This window comes from Octodon degus, unplaced genomic scaffold, assembly GCF_000260255.1.
Source record: "Octodon degus isolate 3935 unplaced genomic scaffold, OctDeg1.0 scaffold00002, whole genome shotgun sequence".
Taxonomy (NCBI): Eukaryota; Metazoa; Chordata; class Mammalia; order Rodentia; family Octodontidae; genus Octodon; species Octodon degus.
Genome location: NW_004524578.1, coordinates 25,723,646 through 25,733,980, shown reverse-complemented (window position 1 = coordinate 25,733,980; position 10,335 = coordinate 25,723,646). Strand labels below are relative to the sequence as shown.

The window sequence follows — 10,335 nt, the reverse complement described above, 5'->3', positions numbered from 1 at the left end:
TCTTTATATATTTTTTTATATCCTTTTCTTTTTTTGTTGTTTTTTTGTTTTTTGGTACCAGGAATCAAACTCAGGACCTTGAGCTTATGCCACTGAACTATCTCTCCAGCCCTTAATATACTTTCCATATATTTTAAAATTGAAACATGATTTCAAAAGCTAGGAGTTGTTACATTTGAGATGGGATAACTAGTAATTTTATCTGTATAACATCTGCAAGAAATATATACATATGCTTTCTGTAGTTGTGAAAACAAAGAAGGATTTTTTGGTAGGAAGTTTTCGTAATGCTTGGATTCAAAATCAGGGTCTCACATACACAGGTGTTCTACCACTAAGCAACACTCCAGCCCCAAAATAAGTTATTAGATAAGCTGACTGATCAGATATTGTTAATAAAACTATAAATACCTTCTTAAAAATCAAAACCATGTGACATAAAAATAAGTCATTTTAAAATCAATAATTCAGCGACACTCACAACATTCACACTAAAAAGATATTTTCACCACCCAAAGAAGCCCTATCTATACTCATTAAACAGATGCTTCCCATCATAACTACCTTTGCAACATTATCAGAGTAAATACTGATGTGATTTTTTTTTTAAACCAAGATTTTTATAATACTAGTAGAATTTCAATCAGCCAGAGCAGATTGAGGAGTTAGCTATCCAGCAACAAACTGCATTTCCAAGGACTACTGGATCTAACCAAACTCTGAGTGTCCACCCCCTACTAATCCACAGTGCTGGGGCTCAAAGTTTTCCAGAGCTCTGGATAAAGAATGACAAAGAACCGTCAGAACTGCAGCATCAACTTCCAGGCACAGACCCACATCCACAGTGTCCCTAAAACTGGCCTCGGGCCGGGGAGATGGCTCAGTAGAGTAAGCACTTGCCTGGCAAGCACAAGGCCCTGAGCTCAATCCCCAGTTCCGCCAAAAGAAAAAGTAAAACTGGCCTCAAACATACAAAGCTAAAGAGCCCTACGGCAAGCTTAAATTCTTTACCATCTTCATTTTACCACCTCTAATCTAATCTGTCTAATCCAATTTGTCATCACCAAAATCAAGGAAAAGTATTAAATATAAATCTATGTTCTAATCATCTCCCCATTCCCCACATATTGGAGAAGGGTCAAAGAAGCTATGCAATTAACAAGTATGTTAGACTCACCGTCTCAATTTTTTCTTGTTTAGTAACTATTCCCTTGTATATCTTTAAATCTTATAATATCAAAATTAAATTGATTTGGATTCCAGTAATCAAGGTACAGATAAACTAACAAGTACACAATGGTTCTCCACTAACAAGTAGAATTTTGAAACATAATTAAAAGATAGGAACCTTTAAAATAAAAATAGACTGAATTTACACATCTATTTAAACTCTTTCCAAAACCCTTTTAGGCAAATGGTATTTTTTTTAAAAAAGAAAAAGAAAGAACACTGGATAGAGTGGCACACGCCTGTGATCCCAGCTTTTGGGAGGCTGAGGCAGGAGGGTAGTTGCAAGACTGAGACCTGCCTGGGCTACAAAGTGAGTTCAAGGACAGCCTGAACAACAGAATGAGACCCTGTCTTGAAAAGAACCCCCCCCCCAAAAAAAAAGGCATAGATACTAGCTGGACAAAGTCATATATACCTGTGATCCCAGGTACCCAGAGTTTGGAGCATGAGGATTGCAAGTCTGATCCTTGCCTGGGCAAGCTAGCAAGACTCCTTGTATCAAAATAAAAAATAATAAGGACTGGGGATGTGGTAGAGTGCCCTTGGCTCTACACCTCAGTACTTCAGGGAGGGAAAAAAGGCATAAATGCTCAAAAAAAAAAAAAAAAAAAAAAAAAAAAAAAAAAAACTTTAAAAAAATTCTGGAACAGCAGTAATCTATTTGGCAGGTCAGCAAGAGTTTAATTTCTAAGCCGACAGAGGAAAAAGCCAAGAAGCAAACAGAACTCTGCCACTAAATCACACTCATCTCCCCAAAAAAGATTCAGGACTTTTTGGCAGTAGCACCAAGTAGTTCTGGAAGTGGCGGTGAGGACGATGCTAAAACAGGATGTAGAAATCTCAGCAAGAAACAGCCCGACTCGTGAATCCTCTCCGTCTTCCTGGCTGCCTCTGCCCTGGAGGAAGCAGAGTAGCCCAGAACTGAAGGGCAAGGGCACAGCAGTATGAACTACACTGAAATCTGGGAGATTAAAGGAAAATGTACATTGTACATACTAGATAGAAGCTGAGGGCCGGGGAGATGGCTCAGTGGAATAAGCGCTTCCCTGGCAAGCGCAAGGGCCTGAGTTCAATCCCCGGTTCCACAAAAAAAAAAGTAGCAGGTTAGAACCTGAACTCCACAACACATACCAGATTCTTAGTCCCCGAAAGCCTCGTCCCTTAATGGACTTCAAACACAGTGACAGCCAGGTTGGTACACACCAGATAGGAGACGGGATACCATTCTGGGGAATCTGATGAGGCCAGATGATTAAGATTATGACATGAGGGAAGAGCTAACAGTGTCCCAACAGATCACACTACAGGGATTTTCAGACACACGTCCAAAACACCAGCTTAGAACACTCTAATCTAGACTATTCTGGTATTTCACTTTTAAGTATTACCAAATAATCAAGCACTTCTGGACATCCAAGAAAAAAAATCTCTAAAAGAAATCAAAACCAACATTAGGCAGGAGTTGTGTTCAGCAGTACAGCTCCAACTCTGCATACTTAAAGCCCTACATCTAATCATCAGCACCAAAAAAATTAAAAACAAAACAAAATTGATCAAACAAAACTCTTATGCCAGGCGTGGTGGCACATGCCTGTAATCTCAGCACTCGGGAGGCAGAGGCAGGAGGATTGGTGTGAGTTTGAGGCCCAGCCTGGGCTACAAAGCGAGTTCAAGGCCAGCCTGAACTGCATGGCAAGACCCCATATCAAAAAAGACAAAAACAAAACAAAAAACAACAACCAAAAAAACCTTACTCTAGGCCAGCCAGGGTGGCACACATCTATAATCCCAGCTCAGGACAGTGAGGTAGGAAGAATGCTTCAAGGTCAAGGGAAGCCTGGACTACTTGATAAGATCTTGTTTCTGAAAACCTCACTGTTATCTGGAAGAAATACTGATGATTGGGGGAAAAGGAGGGCAGATATTATTGTTATCTTTTAGAGAAAACTACAGTAAAATACATTATGTCCATAACAAAAGCCTACTTAAAAATTCAGAAGAAAAAAATTGAGAAATCAAAAATGATAGAAATACACTCAGAGAAAGGTCACAAAATGATTAAACCCAGCAACTTTACCTATAGGTATATGCAAGAGAAATAAAACCATTTCCTCACGCAAGAACTGTGCCTGTGGGGGCCAGGGAGATAGCTCAGTAGAATAAGTGCTTGTCTGGCAAGCGCAAGGGCCTGAGTTCAATCCCTGGTTCCACAAAAAAAAAGAACTGTGCCTGAATGTACACAGCAGCATTACTACAACAGACAAAAAGGAGGGAACAGCCCCAATGACCACCATCTGATAAAGGTATGCGTACGAAGGCATGATTTAGGAACAGAGAGGAAAGGAATTCTGACACATGACTACATGGATGAATCCAGAAAACTTTTCACTAAGTGGAAGAACAGCCACAAAAGACTGTTGTATAATTTCATTTATAGAAAATGTCCACAAGAGGCTAATCTATACAGAGAAACAGTGGTTGGGGAAAATGCAAGTGCTAACGGACATGGTTTTGGAAGATGATAAAACTGTTCTAAAAATGGACTGTGGTGATGAGTGTGCTATTTTGTGAATATACTAAAAGCCACTGAAATGTGCCCTTTAAATAGGTAGAATGTGAATTGTATCTCAAAAAAGCTAATAAAAGAAAGATGGCAGCCAGGTGTGATGGTGTACTCAGGAGGCTGAGACAGGAGGATCATTGAGTTCAAGACCAGCCTGGTCCACAAAGCTACTTCAAGCCCACCATAAACTGCACAGTGAGACCCTGTCTCAAAAACACACACACACACACAAAAAAAAGAAAAATCAATAAGCAAGCTAAGGCAATCACTCAGGAAGCTGAACATTAGAGAAATGGCAAGTCTTAAACACAGTAAGAAAACACTACAGTCCATTTGAGTTTCAACATCAAGTCAATATGCTTTATGGACAGGAGAAAGGAGCGGAGGAAATTAAAATCATTAAACTTCCCGAAACTGAATAAAGGATCTGGATCTCTATACTGAGAGAGTCAATCAATTGTCCAGTCTAATAAATAAAAACAGACCAGACCCATGCCAAGGATCTGGGGATTTTAGCCTGCTAAGGGCATAGAAAAGATCCTATAGGGTAGGATTCCAACAGAAAGAACAGATCACATATTAAAGACTGGCCTGACACCGCTGAATAATAGCACCAGAAGTTCAGAGATAACACACAATGCCCTCAAAAACCTAAAAGAAAAATATTACCAATCTGGATGCTTATATTCCTAGAAACTAAACTAGAATCAAGTATGACAGTGAAATGAAGGCTCCTGGAGAATGCCCTCTACCAAGCGACAGCATGCCAAGCACCCGAGAGAGCCAACAGCATCGGCTGCAGCGAGGAGAGTGCAGGCTCAGCGGGTGTGAGGCAGGGATGCGATTTGAGAGGCAGGAAGATCCTGTGAGCCAGGAACTGGAGGCCAGGCTGGGCAACATAGACTCCAAAAAAGAAAAAAGTTGATCTCATAATTTAAAACCTTTCCACAGAAAAATGTTTAGGCCTATATTCCCCTTACTGGCAAATTCTACTAAAGATTTAAAGAAATGGAAAGAATTCTGTACAATCTCTTCCATAAACAGAGAAAGGGAGGAGGAGGGAGAGAAGAAAGCATATGGCCCTAGAGGTCTCCAATGCAAAGGTAAGAAGGAGCTCTAAGGACAACAACCAGGGGTGGTGACAGCGAGGCACCAGGCACAGAGCGTATTGATGACAATCAGGAATTAAGGGGCTGCCAACTGATTTTCCCCAAAAAGATGAAACAGAAAGCCCAAGGCTGGTGAACATCCTAAAAGGAGGTTCTGAAAATGAGTGAAGAGTTTAGGATTGATGTGAGAAGTGAGAAGTTCAAAGACAACAATTTCAGAGACATAAAATGATGCAAGCTCAAGCTCTGCTGCGATCAGAGCCCACACGGTGCTACCGTTAACTCAATGATCTATGATGATGGAACTGTATCAGAAGAGAGACATGGCTCGGTGTTTTAAAAACAGAATTTATGAAAAATATAATCATGCTAGGTAGAATTACAGAGACAGATCAGAGGGGAAAAAAGTACTCAAAGTGTAAATTAGGGATGATGGTACATGCCTTGTAACTTTAACACTTGGGAAGGTTGAAATTGAAAGCCCAGTCTGGGTATTTAGGAAATTTGCAAGAACCTATCTCAAAATAAAAAGTATGCAGGTTTTCTCCCCCCACCCCACGGGAGAGGGCGTTGTTCCCCCCCCCCCCCGCAGTGGTTATTCATAGTACAAGATGCAGACAAGATATCCTGTCCAAACACTATTAGTACAAATCTTTCTTCTCGTTGAATTGAGAAAGTAGCTGTATATCTACCCTACTTTGTATATACAGATACAAAAATGGACCTTCATTTATATCCCCTTTTTTGTTTAGTTTTCTCAGAGATGGGTATTCCATTGCCATTTAAATATTGTAGGTGCATGAATTCAGCAAAATAATCCAATATAGTCCAGTAGTCCATAATAGTAGTGGGTTAGGCGTAGGATTGGCAATGTCAGAAGTTGTTGACTTGAGCCTTTTATGGCTCAGCATATTAATATGGCTTTAATTTTTATACCTCATTTTTATACTTTTCTGCTTGATTGTTAAAACCAAGATAAAGCAAGACCTATATAACAAGAAATGTAACTTTTTTGTATCTAACAAGATCAGTCAAATCCCCTCAGGATTTACCCTGAAACCCTGTATAGCAGTTTGTAGATCCTTTGTCAGTGACAGGGTCTTGCTGTAGCCCAGGCTGACCTTGATCTCACTATGTTGCTCAGGTAGGTGGCGCTGAATTTGTAACAATTCTGCCTCAAATTCTCAAGTGCTAGGATTATAAATGTGTGTCACCATGCCCAGGTCAAAATAAAGATTAAAAACAAAATTTTAAAAGGGCTGAGGATAGCTCAGTACAAAGGCACTGGGTTCAATCTCTAGGACAGCAAAATTTATTTATTTATTTTTTTATTTTTTATTTTTTTTTAGCGGAACCGGGGATTGAATTCAGATCCTTGCGTTTGCCGGTCAAGCGCTTATCCTACTGTGCCATCTCCCTGGCCCCAAAATTTTTTTTAAAGAATTGTTTTAAGGAGGAACTGAAAGTATCTGTGTAGAAGTAAAGAAAGACTGCTTTAATTTTTTTTTTTTTTTTGGTTCACAAATGTTTAATTACCTAAAATCAAACTCTTTAATTTAAAAGCTGCGTGGTTTTGGTCGTCCCTCCAGCCCCCACCCCCTCCTGACCAGAGGCATGGACTGCACTGCAGAAGCATCTTAAAATAATATTACAAAGAAATGTGATCAGTCATCTCAGGTTCCCGAAATCCTTGAAGTATGCTTGGAATTACTCATTTGTATCATATTTTCAGGGCTGGTTCTCTAGTGGCTACTGAAGGTAGTTGGTGAATGCTAAGGCAGAAGAACTTCCTTCAGCAAGTCCTCAGAAAGCTGGGCAGCCACTGTTTCCTCCCAATGGCATGGACCTCTGCAAAGATTCATTCTCATAAAAGTTCTGTCTGCTGACTAAAAAAATCTGCAATTACTGTCTTTAGCCTCAGCTACATTTTCCAGGAAAATATTTTTCTCAGTGCTTTATGTCAGTGCTTAAAGCTTATCTGTTGATTCCAATGACTCTTCTGTCCTATATTATACTCATGTCTAACTTTTACAGGGGCCGAGGATACAGCTCAGTGGCACAGCGCCTGCCTGGCAAGCTCAAGGTCCTAAATTCAATTCCCAGTACAAAAAAAAAAAAAAAAGGGTAAGTTTTATAGCAACAGAAAAACTTAAGACAAAGATGGATGGTGGTTAAACATCTATTTTAGCTCTGTGTAACTCTTTCATTGCCAACAATAAGTATCTTGTGCAGTATTTACCACATTCGAGGCACTAGTGACTTAGTACATGTAATCCTTAGGACTACACTGGAGGGAGATAGCAACAACATCCCCATTTGAGCTGGATCCAGCATCATGACACAGACCTGTACTACAGCACTCTGAGGCTAAGGCAGGAAGACTGAGAACTCAAGTCCAGCCTGGGCAACTCAGCAACTTAGTAAGACGCTATTTCAAAACTTTAAAAAATTTTTAAAGTGCTGGTGATAACAGTTCAGGGTTGGGGCTAGGGAGATAGCTCAGGAGTATAAGCGCCAGCCTGGCAAGTACAAGGTCCTGAGTTTGATCCCCAGTACCAAAAAAAAAAAGTTCAGGGTGAAGGCCCTGGGTTCATTCCCACATTCCCACAGGACAGAATAAAAATGGGATCAGTCATCTCAGGTTCCAGAAATCTTTGAAGTATGCTTAATATATATATATATAGTTTCACTGCACAGCTCAGACTCATAGTGATCCTCCTATCTCCGCCTCCCCAGCGGTGGGATTGCAAGTGTACACCACCACACCCAGCTTCAGTGGCTGGCTCATCACACCCAGAGCGGAGCCAGCACAGCATGAGGTGCCAGGAATTGAAACCGGGTCCCTGTATTTGCCAGGCCAGTGCTTTATGTTAGTGCTTAAACCACTGAGCTATCTTCCCAGACCAAAAAAATACATTTTTGAGTCCCCATTTGACTGATGAGGAAAAAAGAGGCCCAGTTTTGATAGGTTACAACTATAATAGCAGAACCAGAAGTGACTCTAGGAAATTCTGCTTCTGTACTCCTTGTTCTTAACCATTTTACCATATTCCTTCTAACGATTCCTTAAGATAGAGTTCTTCAGCAAAACAAGTTTTAAAACTCAGAAAGCAATTAGATTTCCTTCTTCCTATCCCCTCACTATATTCACAGCATGTTTCATTACTATTCATTTCCAAATTTTGCTGCTGAAAATAGACTTTTGTTGTAATACCTATAAACTAGAAGGCAAGAAATTCTCCCAATAATACCTGCAGAGGCATTTTTTGTCCCTCAGTACCAGGGACTGAACCTAGAAGCCAGTCTTCACATGCTGGGAACACATTCTACCACCAAGTAACATCCTCAGCCCTAAGAACAAGCATTTATTTGCTTTTTCATTACTTTTTTTAAAGACAGAACAGAAAAATAATAATAAGATACTAGAAACAATTACAATTTCTAAAAACAAACAAGATGATAGGTATTCAACAATGGTTGTTACATTACACACTGTCTTCAATGTAAGTGCTCAGATTACCTACTGTAAGCATATAAAATAGGTCAAAGTAAAAATTTTAAGTATTACCTGCTACCTTCAAAAAACCAATAGAAATCAGTAATCTTAGCTACCCTGTGTATATATACATACATGATTTTTTTCACTTCCTTTTCTTTTTTTTTTGTACCAGGGATTGAACAGGCAGGCACTTATGCCACTGAGCTATCTCCCTGGCCCTCCCTTTTTTTCTTTCTTTCTCCTTTCCCTCATCCCAATTGTTAATCCCTTTTGCTCAGTTTCTTTCCCTTTTAGTGTATCTATTGTGTCTTTCAGATTTTATAATACTTTTTCAATTTCTTACACTAGAGAGATATGTTTACACATGTGGTCTGATTTATTTCACATGTGAGTATGGTCTCTAGTTGTATCCATTTATGTTTAAAAGCCTCAGGTTTATCTTTCTTTATAGCTGAGTAATACTCCATTGTATAAAAATATCACATCTGGGCTAGGGAGTTAGCTCAATAGAATAAGCACTTGCCTGGCAAGCGCAGTCCTGAGTTCAATCCCCAGTACTGCAAAGAAAAAAAAAAAAAAATCACATCTTTTTTATCCATTCCTCAGGTGATGGGCATTTGGGTTGTTTCCAAGATTTAGCTATGACAAATTGTGCTGCTATAAACATGGGTGCACGTTTATCACAGCGGTGTATCGATTCTTCTGGAAAAATACCCAGAAGGAGAACAGCTAGGTTGAATGGGACCTCTACTCCTAGTTTTTTAAGCAATCTCCACACTGAGTTCCAGAGATGTTGCACCAGTCTACACTCCCACCAGTGGTGGAGAAGGGTCCTTTTTTCTCTTCAACCTACCCAGCATTTGTTATTAGTTGATTTCTTTATGATAGCCATTCTCTCTATGGTAAAGAACAAGCATCTAAACATACAATAGTCATTTAGATTCACCTAAGGACCTGCAACTCACTATGAAAATTCCATTTCAAATTAAGTAAATTAGGTATTAGTTTCCTTTTGCTTTTAGAAGAAAAAAATGTACCAAAATTCTAAAAATGAACCAAGCATGGTGTTGCACACCGATTCCCCCAAGGCTGTGGTCAGTTATAATTCATTGGACACAGCCTGTCACCTAGCTCATCTGCTTGCAAGGGACCTAGAAATTATGGGAAATACTTAAGCTAGTAAGCAATAAATATTTCAGTTACAAAAGGTAAACCAGGTGGGTGTGGTGGAGCAAACCTATAATCCCAGAATCTAGGAGGCTGAGGCAGGAGGACTGCTGCTGGTTCAAAGCCAGCCTGGGATACACAGTGAGTTTATGGCCAGCCTGAACTACCTAGTGGGACCCTGTCTCAAAATAAAAAACAAAAAATCTAAAAATCAGTCTGATGTCCTTAGCACAACAATGAGGAAAGAGTAACAAGATTATTGTATGCCTATCAGAAGTATTAGTTTTTGAAAGGATAATATGAAAACAATATAACACTAAAAATTATTAAGACAAAGGTTAAGAGGGAAAAGATTCAAGTTGTATATCTGTCATAAACACTCCTTTTTTAAAAAGTAGGCATGCAGAAAAATAAAAATGACAGGCGTTGGGGCTGGGGAGACAGCTCAGTAGAAGCGCCTGCCTGGCAAGCACAGGGTCCTGAGTTCAATACCCAGTACCACACACAAAAAAAAAAAAAAAAATGACAGGAGTTGGTCCAGGGAGATAGCTCAGTGGCATAAGTGCCTGCCTGGCAAACATAAGGTCCCGAGTTCAATCCCTGGTACAAAAAAAAAGACAGGAGTTGTAAGGCAGAATGATGATACGTGACCTCTTTCAATTTCACAATAATGTTTTCAAAAAGCTTAAGATACAGCATAAAATTTAAATATAAAAAGTGTATTAAGATGTTACGTGACTGCCGGGGAGATGGCTCAGTGGAATAAG

The 10,335-nt window shown here is 39.6% G+C and overlaps 1 protein-coding gene across 6 annotated transcripts in view; it reads right to left on the bottom strand.

Annotated features, from left to right (window-relative positions):
• Positions 1-10,335, bottom strand: part of Tp53bp1 (tumor protein p53 binding protein 1) — a 73,016-nt gene that overhangs the window by 44,970 nt on the left and 17,711 nt on the right. The gene's annotated exons all lie outside the window — the stretch shown is intronic.